Source organism: Poromitra crassiceps (assembly GCF_964638095.1).
Source record: "Poromitra crassiceps genome assembly, chromosome: 13".
Lineage (NCBI taxonomy): Eukaryota > Metazoa > Chordata > Actinopteri > Beryciformes > Melamphaidae > Poromitra > Poromitra crassiceps.
The window spans coordinates 40,414,527-40,427,787 of NC_139644.1; the positions used below are offsets into that span (position 1 = coordinate 40,414,527).

Below are 13,261 nucleotides of genomic sequence, written 5' to 3' on the forward strand. Positions count from 1 at the left end.
CGGCCCTGCCAACCCTCCCCGGGATATGTCCCTAGACTCCCTACCAATGTCAGAATCAAAGCTACGCCGTTGAATAGAGGCCAGTGTGAAGGATATAATGGGATGTGTGGGAGCAGTGGATGGAAAGAAATTATACTGGTCCGTTTTTGAGAGAAACTGGACTAATAATTAACAAGACTGTAATGGAGTAGGGAAACATTGGATGGATTAGTCCAGAAGGAGGCGGTAATGCAACATCTTGGATGCCAACCGCCGTAAAAACCAAACAGAAGAAGAAGAAGAACAAGTACACAATATTTTTCCCCATGATGGCGAAGGCATGACCCGCCCCTCTCTGCCTCTGATTGGCCTAGCGTCAAACGTTCATTTAATCACATCCGCTTGGCCGAGTGCTGTCAGCCAATCAGAGGCAGAGAGGGGCGGATCACGCCTTCGCCATCATTGGAAACAAATAACGCTTTCCGGACAATAGACCAGGAGGACTCGGCCTCTGATCAAGGTTTATTTGTGCTCCGATCCAGTCTACAACTAACCTACATGCGCACAAGCAAGGACACCTTTGGAAACGCAAGTAAGGCTGAATCATTTTACAGAATAGGGTGAATCCCAATTCCCATCTTAACCCTCAATCTTAAATTAAGATGGGTTGCCAACCGTCCCTTAAAATACGGAATTGTCCCGTATTTGTAAACAAAAAGACGTGTTCCGTATTGAACTGATACGGGACGCGCTTCGTCTTGTATTGGAGAAACAATGCAGTGCAAAGAGTGACGGGCTATTTGTATTGAGCGAGAAACTCCGTAGCCGTAACCTCGCGTCACCAGGCTCTTCTCGGCGAGAAAGAGCCTGGCTCCCGCCCACAATTGATTTTGTCACCCTACTGGTTCCCGCCTAGAGCCCGCCCTAGACCGGATGGCAGCGTTTCTAGCTCGTCAACTTTCACGTTAACTTGACAATTTGACCCAAGTATCAGAATCCTCTTTCACCGTTTTGACCGGTGTGTCAGGCGGCGGTGGCGGAGATGCCATATTGCATAAACGTTTTGTTTTATGTAACGCTAGCTTTGTTTTGATCAGACTCTAGTTTAGGTAACATCACCGCGTCAAGCTAACGGCAACAAAGACGTTGTAGGCGCATTGCCATCCGGTGTTAATTCTGGGTCCGGGGTTGGTTTACGCCCCCATGACAAAAAGCGGGGTGGAAGGTGCCCAGACTACCGTAGCCGCTGCATGCTCTGCCCCTCAGCCTGTGTGGTGTCATGTTACGTCCAACTACCCTAGAATGCGCAAAGTGCTGTCAGCGTTGTTAGATTCAACTAAACTCTGACGACAGCACATTGAGTAAGCTCATAGTAACATGCCATTTTGTTGTGTTCAGAAGATTTAATCTGAAATCTAAAATGTTTTTGCACTAATGATTAAAACTTTCATAATAGGCTACCAGGTTTGTTCTATTCAAAATAATGTAGCCTAACGTTGCTGTTTACACTGTTAAAAGAAAATGTAATGAGTATGCGAGGTTGCATTACCCGGTAATCCGGTAAATTACCCGGTAATTTCCGCCCATAGCCGTAAAACTCTGAGTGAGGTTTTTCCATCCAGGCTATATATATATACACACACACACACACACACACACACACACACACACACACACACACACACACACACACACACACACACACACACACACACACACACACACACACACACTGGATTGGAAACATTGTATTGTGGTATTCTTCTGTAGCCTATATTGTAAAATTCAGCTGGAGTTGTTTTGATTCTCACTGTTTTGATATCATTAAATTAATACAATAAATCTAATTCATTGATATATTGTATTCTGCTTATTGTCTTTCATTTATCAGAATCACTTTTATTGGCACAATATGCAAGATTACATACAAGGAATCTATCTTAATGTATACATTGAAATCATCCTCTGCTATTTAAGAACTCACAAATCTTCAACCTTTAGATTGTAATATTTGTATACCTTCAAACCTATGATTATCTCAATAGATTTTAAGCAACATACCATTCAATTTTGAACAATTTCCTAAAGAGTTTGAGACTCTAATTTGTAATTAAATTGTAAATGACTGATTTAATATAACCCCTGCTGTATCTACAGAGCTGCTTGGTGGGAGGACAGACATCTGGCGTAGGAGGGGAGGAGCATTGTCCAAATGAATTCTTCAGAAGAGGTGAGAAAATATCTCACACACACAAACACACACACACACACACACACACACACACACACTGAGCCTGACCCGGGGGATACGTGAAGTGTAGCCTTTCAGACATGAGGCATGTTGCTTTCATACATGTGGAGCACCTCTGGGTGTAAAGTAGAGAGGGGGCGGGGGTGGGGGGAGGAGCACCTCCGGGTGTAAAGTAGAGGGGGGGGGGGGGAGGAGCACCTCCGGGTGTAAAGTAGAGGGGGGGGGGGGGGGTGGGGGGAGGAGCACCTCCGGGTGTAAAGTAGAGGGGGGGGGGAGGAGCACCTCCGGGTGTAAAGTAGAGGGGGGGGGGGGTGGGGTGGGGGGAGCACCTCCGGGTGTAAAGTAGAGAGGGGGCGGGGGGAGGAGCACCTCCGGGTGTAAAGTAGAGGGGGGGGGGGGGGGAGCACCTCCGGGTGTAAAGTAGAGGGGGGTGGGGTGGGGGGAGCACCTCCGGGTGTAAAGTAGAGAGGGGGCGGGGGGAGGAGCACCTCTGGGTGTAAAGTAGAGGGGGGGGGGGGGGGATTTGGGCATGACCACACAATGGGGAGTTGTGAAAACTGACCACACAGTTGTACTTCACTGTCTGAGCATAGCCTTAAGTGTTTCGCATTGACATTCAACAAACTATCACGACATGCAGAGTCTGAAAACAAGTTGCTAAAAATACATAATGGGCGATAACTGCCTAACGTTCACGGCATATAATCGTTTGCGCATAACATTAGATTCAAGATTCAAGATTCAAGATTTTTATTGTCACTCCGTGGTACAAGTATCACGTGTGAAATTCTTGTGCTGTGGACTCCGTTTACAACATAGTACAAATATAACCGGGCATATGAGTGCAAGCTCGCTCAGCTAGTCGCCTCTCTCTCCTGGCGCCCACTCAATTAGTAATTAATTAAACAACCCTACAACTCACGCCCAGATGCATCGATTTCCTCGAGTCTCAAGTGCTAAAAATAAAACAGGTCTTTGCTATGTTCAGTCCTAAAATGCGTCAATCCTACTAGAATTATACATTTTTACCTTAAAAATGAAATTAATGTTGTATTGCTTAGTAACAAGAAATAAGAACGGTCGACTCACTACGGGTTAAAATGGACTTTTCGAAGGGAGCAGATATTCTTCCAGTTTATCTCTGTTCTGTATTTTTCGGATAACACACACAAAAAAACATTACACGTGCATTTACTTCATTGAATTGCCATTATTGCGAAGGTTATACCCGGAAGTTTCAGTTTTATACTGCCTGACTTGACACTACTTGGAATTTGCGGTTCTGCACGTGAATCTTCACAAACGCTGTGTAAACGTTAAATCAAAGGCATGAACGCAACCAGATCCAGATACCCTACATAGCGATGTCCAATACTGGGAAGTGAGACGACCCTCGCGTCCCAAAATGCTCATTAAATGTGTGTTCTGTGCGAAGCTATGCAGAAATGAAATAAGATCAAAGCCATGAGCGTTTCAATCCAGCAACATGTAGCCTGTTGGCCGACACACACGGAGCAGGTTTGAGCTTCATTTGGAAAAACTGAAACGGCATGATGTTTTTTTCGCTCGCTCATTCACATCGACTATTTATATAATAATAATCTGTCACGCTGGCTTTCTGTCTCTCTCCCTCTCCTCATGCTCTCACTGAGCTGGCTACTTCACGAAGCTCTGGAGGGGGGGGGGGGGGGGGGGGGGGTTCAATCCGCCCCTGATAGTAGGGCTCGAGGTTGTCTTACCTACGGATAGTAGGAGGGTCGTGGGAGCGTGTATAGCTCACCAAAATGTGTTCATACATACACCGCCATCCGGATGCCCTCTAGATAACTCCCGAATTCCAAGGCATGTCTGAAAGCGGCTACACACACACACTGTGCCCCCATGCCCTAATTCTTTTTTGTGTCTTTATAGAAACAGAGAGACACCAACAAGAGACCCAAACGCATTCACACTGGAGATAAGCCCTACCACTGTGACCAATGTGGGAGCAGTTTCAGTCAGTCAAGTGCGCTAACAACCCACAAACGCATTCACACTGGAGAGAAGCCCTACCACTGTGACCAATGTGGAAGCAGTTTCAGTGTGTTAGGTAAGCTAAAAATACACAAACGCATTCACACTGGAGAGAAGCCCTACCACTGTGACCAATGTGGAAGCAGTTTCAGTGTGTTAGGTAACCTAAAAACACACAAACGCATTCACACTGGAGATAAGCCCTACCACTGTGACCAATGTGGAAGCAGTTTCAGTCGGTTAGGTGACCTAACAACACACAAACACATTCACACTGGAGAGAAGCCCTACCACTGTGACCAATGTGGAAGCAGTTTCCGTCAGTTAAGTCACCTAAAACAACATAAACGCAGTCACACTGGAGATAAGCCCTACCACTGTGACCAATGTGGAAGCAGTTTCAGTCGGTTAGGTCACCTAAAAACACACAAACGCATTCACACTGGAGAGAAGCCCTACCACTGTGACCAATGTGGGAGCAGTTTCAGTCAGTTAAGTAACCTAACAACACACAAACGCATTCACACTGGAACGGGCTACTGGTGTGACTGCTGTAAGAAAATGTTCAGTAGGTTCAGTAGGCTGAAGAAACACCGCTGCATCTAACCTGAAGAGGGCCCTCCACTGTCTGCAGGCGGAACAAACTTCTCTCTGTCCAAACAAACATGTAATCAATGAATCAAAGTTCAGTGACAGTCTGATTATGAATAATTATTAGGGGTGCACCGATCGATCGACACGCAATCTGTATCGGCCGATTTGGACCTCAAATATGTGATCTGCTGTTTCCGATATTCCTTTAATGTTGCCGATCGCATAGCCGATCATGCTGCACGTGAGAAACATGAGGCAGCCCATTTTCATGTCTTCAATGTCTATCGTTTAACTTTCATATTGTGCTCTAACGTTTATATCATTGTGTTGCAAAGCACACGCTTTGCTTTCGTCAGTGTACTCACCTCCATGCACACACCGCACCAGACTGTCAACACACCCCTTGCGTCTTTGAATCACACAAATCAGCTGGTGATTAGAGCAGCCTCAGCAGAGAGAAGTTACCTCCAGTCCTCCCGCCTACCGAGGCATTTGCATGCTGTTAAGTCCGTGTGTATTAAAGTCCCAGATTGACACGGTGGTAGTCGGGGTAGTGCACGCGCACACACAGACAATTTCCACGCAAGCATTGATGTTCCTGCGGGCACTTTGAAGGAAGCGAAAGTGTGCGGCTGAGTATGTGGATGTGCGCTCCGTTCAGACGGACTTTCTTCCTTTCTTTGAACATCAGTTGAACATGTTCTAATCCCCTTCTTCCATGTGTGCGTATATGACCAACCAGTAAGTCATTATTATGTTAATATTCCTGTATTGCATTCCCTTTTGGTTTTAGATCGATCTACCTGCAATCATTGCAATAACGTTTGTTGCGTGCATTTGCCGTTTGATTGTCTGTTGCGCTAATTAATGCCACTACTCAGATGGAGTTTAGCTGGTGTGTAGCTTGTGATTCTGTTGTTTCTCCCGTCATGTAACCCTGTCACCATTATGTAGATCGCACTCATAGTGCTGCTAATTATAACACTGTAACTCGGCCTCGATGGGCGGGTCGTTTTGATGTTCGTTCGATGCGGATCCCAATGTATGACGGTTATTGTGCATAACCCCGGTTCTATGAGTGGAAGCTCTTTGGCTTTAGTCATGGTTCAAGACTGGTGTTTAAGAGTAACTGACTTACAGTTTACCTAATTATCATTTATATATTATTAGTTGTTAATTATCACTATAATTGGTCTATATAACAGCAAGCTTGGTTACTGACCTGTTTGTATATTTTATTGCCTCCTTTTTCCAGACCACACACAATCCTACTATTCCTGTCATAATGCTGTAAAGAGCCTATACTGCTGTACTGTACTGAAGAGAACTGACAACTAAACGGTTGAACTCCCATCTGTCTCCTGCCTCGTGTTTTTACGGACACCCCAGGGCGTATATATATATATATCGGTGATCGGTAATCGGTAATCGGTCGATGATCGGTTGGGCAGATATTTCTCATAGGTGATCGGCAATCGGTGATCGGTGGCAAAAAACGTGATCGGTGCACCCCTAATAATTATGTTTGTTTCTGACATTGCATTGCTAGAATGTAAACAACAATGTAAGAATGTCATCACAAAGTAAATGGAGAGCTTGTGAAACTGTCTGATTTGTGATTACTACAGCAGAATAACATGCAGCTAATATCACCATTATTTTTTCTGACCCACCATACAGAGCGTCATATTTTGCATTGACATATATTGAAGATATATTGTCCCTAAGGTTTACTAACATGAGATCTGTGGGGTTGGCGACTGTTGGATGTGGTTTACTTTCTCTACTTTTTCTGATGTGGCTTAAGACTGTTTCATGATGGAGATATGTTTCGATGAGTTATAATATATGTGTGAATAATGATACCCTATGGCTGTAGATGAGAAATGTTTTTGTTGATATGGCAAGGGGGGGAGGGTAGGGTGTCTTGTCTTGGTCCTGTCTTTTTTTGTTCTTGTTTTGTCTCTCTTTAATATTTGTATGTATCATTTGTAAATGTTTATGTAAAAAAGAACTATAAAAATGTGGTCACAAAAAAAGTGTACTAACATCAATTAAACAAGAACAGTGACATCAACAAAGGCGAGTTCATATTAAAGGCACAATGAACTTAAACCCCATCTCTTCAGTGTATTACTTCTAGCCTGGCATTAACTAAAGTAACAAGTCACAACAAGCATTGCCTATAGCCTAACAGGTCGGTAGCCTGTACTACGAAGCTAGTTTAATGCCTTATCCGAGTAAGTTTGAGTTTAAACCTGGTTTAGCCGTACTACAAAGCAAGTTAACTTTCAATCACCATGGCAACTGACGCTGCAAAGCTAACCTGGTCGCGACCAGGTTAGCTTCAGAGGATAAGATCAAAATCCATGACAGACCCATATAATCGGCTCTCTGGAGTCACTCACCGTTCATATAAGATCGCCATATGAAAAATAGATTGCAGTCAACTGAGAATATAACAAGAAAAACATTTGTGGCTCTGTAGGCTACATAATTAAATTAAGCCTACTTACCACTTTATGTCTTAACAGCTCAACTATGCGTGGAGAAATATGATCACTATTAATCACCGCAGCGCATATCATAGGCTAAACGGAGCCTCAAATGGAGTGAGGGTGATATTCTCCTACATGCCAGAAAAGCCTATAGATGGGATAAATATGGGATAGCCCCAATACTAAATATGCAGGCTTCTTGCATGTTTCAGCTGGAACTGTGTCCTGTAGGCTGTATGCCAATATATGAGCAAAAATAGGCTAGTTTTTTATCAATGAAAAGTATGCCCGCATCGTCTTAATTCAGTCCAGCAGTTTTCTCTTTTATATTAGGATATCATTATTATAGCCTATATATGAATTATTCGATCAGTGCAACCACACACACATAATGAGTGATAGAGATCATTATTCATTGAGCATGCTTTCTAAATCTATGGTCTAAATAGGCTTACAGATTGTGGAAATTTATAGACTGAGATTACACATTTAATGTACATTTACACTCGCACAAAGCTGTAGGAGACAGAAATCGCTGATCAAAATAAATCAAATGACTGATGTGAATACAAGCGGCAGCTTTAGACAGTCCTTCCCCCAACTATATCCAACGCGGATTTTCATTCTGCCATAGGTTCCGCTAAAATCTCTGATCCCACTGTGGCTGCGCTTTTACATTCAATGAGGAAATGGGTGTGGAAATGGGTGTGGGCGTGGATCAACTCAGCTGTTCATAATGTGATTGGCTGGCGCACCTCTTTCGCGTGGACGCGCGCCTGTGCACGAGCGAAAAACGTGCGCGTGCACAGGCAGATCCCAGGTCCACTTACACAGTAGAAAACCAGCGTCGTAGTATCAGTTAACTAGATAGCTTTGATCCTGTTCAGTCAAACCAGATCAAAGGGACTTATCGCGGATCTGTTAAACTAGTTTCGTAGTACAGGGCTCTGGTGGAAAACACACACACACACACACACACACACACACAGCACATACATACTGACTGTGCTGTAAATCCTGTGTTAGATACAAGTGAGTTATTTCTTGTTATTGTGTTGTTGGCTTTGAGTGTTCAGGTGTCTGTGCTGTAAATCCTGTTCAGATGCAGGTGAGTGTATGTCTGGTCTTTTTTGCATATGTGTGCTGTGAGGGGGGCCCTTTATGCATCCAGACCCAGGGGCCCGTCATGTCACAATAAACAGACTAAATATCAAGTTTTAATATTGATTTACCATTAGTATGGCATGTTTTAAACAGACATTCAAGCAGGAGGAGGAAGAACTGACATAATTCATTCAAGGCCTTTACTGTACATTTTAAACACTGTAAGATTCATGTTTTCATTAGCTCAGCACACACTTCAGACACGTTTCAGGTACTGTAGCTTAAGCCTCCACACAACAGTCAAGTTCAGCTGTATCCAGCAGACACACATCTGCTCTCTGTGTGGACATCTTCACCGCATAGTGGATCAGGCCCGAGGGCGACCCCCGCTGTTATATATACTCTTCTATATAAACTACCTCTAGCGGTTGGAGGTAGTTTATAGGCTGGAGTCAAGCCTATGTACTGTACAGTACATGTTACTCTGCCTCAGAATAGCCTAGTTCATATTAATGTGACACTACTGACACTTATTAATATCAGATCACGCTCCAAGAAGACTTGACAATGATTTTATTGCTTCTACAAATTCTAACCCCCTTTGTGGCCCATGCTGGAATTGTAAAAATATAAGAAAATGATCAGATATTGGTGGTTAAGACTGAATAATGACATTACAACTGTTAATTTAAAAAGAGTTATCTCTAAATCTGGCTTCAAATGTCCCACATTTTTCCACGGCACACGCGCCGGCCCTGCCAACCCTCCCCGGGATATGTCCCTAGACTCCCTACCAATGTCAGAATCAAAGCTACGCCGTTGAATAGAGGCCAGTGTGAAGGATATAATGGGATGTGTGGGAGCAGTGGATGGAAAGAAATTATACTGGTCCGTTTTTGAGAGAAACTGGACTAATAATTAACAAGACTGTAATGGAGGAGGGAAACATTGGATGGATTAGTCCAGAAGGAGGCGGTAATGCAACATCTTGGATGCCAATCGCCGTAAAAACCAAACAGAAGAAGAAGAACAAGTACACAATATTTTTCCCCATGATGGCGAAGGCATGACCCGCCCCTCTCTGCCTCTGATTGGCCTAGCGTCAAACGTTCATTTAATCACATCCGCTTGGCCGAGTGCAGTCAGCCAATCAGAGGCAGAGAGGGGCGGATCACGCCTTCGCCATCATTGGAAACAAATATCGCTTCCCGGACAATAGACCAGGAGGACTAGGCCTCTGATCAAGGTTTATTTGTGCTCCGATCCAGTCTACGACTAACCTACATGCGCACAAGCAAGGACACCTTTGGAAACGCAAGTAAGTCTTGTATTGGAGAAACAATGCAGTGCAAAGAGTGACGGGCTATTTGTATTGAGCGAGAAACTCCGTAGCCGCTGCAGCTGCTCTGCCCCTCAGCCTGTGTGCGGTGTCATGTTACGTCCAACTACCCTAGAATGCGCAAAGTGCTGTCAGCGTTGTTAGATTCAACTAAACTCTGGCGACAGCACATTGAGTAAGCTCATAGTAACATGCCATTTTGTTGTGTTCAGAAGATTTAATCTGAAATCTAAAATGTTTTTGCACTAATGATTAAAACTTTCATAGGCTACCAGGTTTGTTCTATTCAAAATAATGTAGCCTAACGTTGTTTACACTGTTAAAAGAAAATGGGTAACACTTTACAATAACGTACACAAATACTATAGTAGTTACTAGTAAACTAACCATTAACTAATAGCCAGATAATGAGTAGCTAATGAAAAATTTGGCATTAGTCAATCACTAGTTAATCATAGTTAATGAGTAGTCATTAGTTAATGATTAGTATCTAATTTCCTGAGTAGAGTAGTTAATCAGTACCTAATGATTACTAAATGTCAGCTCGTGAATAGAGTAGTTAATCATTACTTAATGATTCCAAAATGTCAGTGCATGAATGTATTAGTTAATCATTAGTTAATCATTAGTCAAGGTCACATTGTGAGTATAGTAGTTAATCATTAGTTCATGATTAGTTGTTAGTTCCTTAGTAGAGTAATTACTCATTAGTTAATGGTTAGTCAATGGTCAGTTTGGGAGTATATAGTTAATTGTTAGTTATTCATTACTTAATTACTTAATTATTACCGGTCCATTAGTTACTCTTTTTGTGTACCCTATTGTAAAGTGGTGCATCATACTCATAGAGTAGTTAATCATTAGGTAATGATTAACTACTCTACTCAGGAAATTAGATACTAATCATTAACTAATGACTACCTACTCATTAACTATGATTAACTAGTGATTGACTAATGCCAAATTTTTCATTAGCTACTCATTAACTGGCTATTAGTTAATGGTTAGTTTACTAGTAACTACTATAGTATTTGTGTACGTTATTGTAAAGTGTTACCAGAAAATGTAATGAGTAGGCTATGCGAGGTTGCATTACCCGGTAATCCGGTAAATTACCCGGTAATTTCCGCCCATAGCCGTAAAACTCTGAGTGAGGTTTTTCCATCCAGGCTATATATATATACACACACACACACACACACACACACACACACACACACACACACACACACACACACACACACACACACACACACACACACAGACACACACACAGACACAGGGAGATCATATTTGACCAGGATCAATAGTCATTGTTTTATTGTTTTAGTCATAGACACACACACACACACACACACACACACACACACACACACACACACACACACACACACACACACACACACACACACAATTGGAAACATTGTATTGTGGTATTCTTCTGTAGCCTATACTGTAAAATTCAGCTGGAGTTGTTTTGATTCTCACTGTTTTGATATCATTAAATTAATACAATAAATCTAATTCATTGATATATTGTATTCTGCGTATTGTCTTTCATTTATCAGAATCACTTTTATTGGCACAATATGCAAGATTACATACAAGGAATCTATCTTAATGTATACATTGAAATCATCCTCTGCTATTTAAGAACTCACAAATCTTCAACCTTTAGATTGTAATATTTGTATACCTTCAAACCTATGATTATCTCAATAGATTTTAAGCAACATACCATTCAATTTTGAACAATTTCCTAAAGAGTTTGAGACTCTAATTTGTAATTAAATTGTAAATGACTGATTTAATATAACCCCTGCTGTATCTACAGAGCTGCTTGGTGGGAGGACAGACATCTGGCGTAGGAGGGGAGGAGCATTGTCCAAATGAATTCTTCAGAAGAGGTGAGAAAATATCTCACACACACAAACACACACACACACACACACACACACACACACACACACACACACACACCGAGCCTGACCCGGGGGATACGTGAAGTGTAGCCTTTCAGACATGAGGCATGTTGCTTTCATACATGTGGAGCACCTCTGGGTGTAAAGTAGAGAGGGGGCGGGGGTGGGGGGAGGAGCACCTCCGGGTGTAAAGTAGAGGGGGGGGGGGGGGGGGAGGAGCACCTCCGGGTGTAAAGTAGAGGGGGGGGGGGGGGAGGGGCACCTCCGGGTGTAAAGTAGAGAGGGGGCGGGGGTGGGGGGAGGAGCACCTCCGGGTGTAAAGTAGAGAGGGGGGGGGGAGGAGGAGCACCTCCGGGTGTAAAGTAGAGGGGGGGGGGGGGGGGGAGGGGCACCTCCGGGTGTAAAGTAGAGAGGGGGGGGGGGAGGAGCACCTCCGGGTGTAAAGTAGAGAGGGGGGGGGGGGGGAGGAGCACCTCCGGGTGTAAAGTAGAGAGGGGGGGGTGGGGGGAGGAGCACCTCCGGGTGTAAAGTAGAGAGGGGGCGGGGGTGGGGGGAATTTGGGCATGACCACACAATGGGGAGTTGTGAAAACTGACCACACAGTTGTACTTCACTGTCTGAGCATAGCCTTAAGTGAATCACATTGACATTCAACAAACTATCACGACATGCAGAGTCTGAAAACAAGTTGCTAAAAATACATAATGGGCGATAACTGCCTAACGTTCACGGCATATAATCGTTTGCGCATAACATTAGATTCAAGATTCAAGATTCAAGATTTTTATTGTCACTCCGTGGTACAAGTATCACGTGTGAAATTCTTGTGCTGTGGACTCCGTTTACAACATAGTACAAATATAACAGGGCATATGAGTGCAAGCTCGCTCAGCTAGTCGCCTCTCTCTCCTGGCGCCCACTCAATTAGTAATTAATTAAACAACCCTACAACTCACGCCCAGATGCATCGATTTCCTCGAGTCTCAAGTGCTAAAAATAAAACAGGTCTTTGCTATGTTCAGTCCTAAAATGCGTCAATCCTACTAGAATTATACATTTTTACCTTCAAAATGAAATTAATGTTGTATTGCTTAGTAACAAGAAATAAGAACGGTCGACTCACTACGGGTTAAAATGGACTTTTCGAAGGGAGCAGATATTCTTCCAGTTTATCTCTGTTCTGTATTTTTCGGATAACACACACAAAAAAACATTACACGTGCATTTACTTCATTGAATTGCCATTATTGCGAAGGTTATACCCGGAAGTTTCAGTTTTATACTGCCTGACTTGACACTACTTGGAATTTGCGGTTCTGCACGTGAATCTTCACAAACGCTGTGTAAACGTTAAATCAAAGGCATGAAGGCAACCAGATCCAGATACCCTACCTAGCGATGTCCAATACTGGGAAGTGAGACGACCCTCGCGTCCCAAAATGCTCATTAAATGTGTGTTCTGTGCGAAGCTATGCAGAAATGAAATAAGATCAAAGCCATGAGCGTTTCAATCCAGCAACATGTAGCCTGTTGGCCGGCACACACGGAGCAGGTTTGAGCT

General features: G+C 43.3%; 1 long non-coding RNA gene across 1 annotated transcript; it reads left to right on the plus strand.

Moving 5' to 3' along the window:
- The first annotated feature begins 463 nt into the window (after positions 1 to 463).
- On the plus strand, positions 464 to 4,306 carry LOC310787761. Its single transcript, XR_014553275.1, has 3 exons — positions 464 to 571; positions 2,137 to 2,209; positions 4,142 to 4,306. It is a non-coding gene; the product is annotated as an uncharacterized lncRNA (long non-coding RNA).
- The last annotated feature ends 8,955 nt before the right edge of the window (positions 4,307 to 13,261 follow it).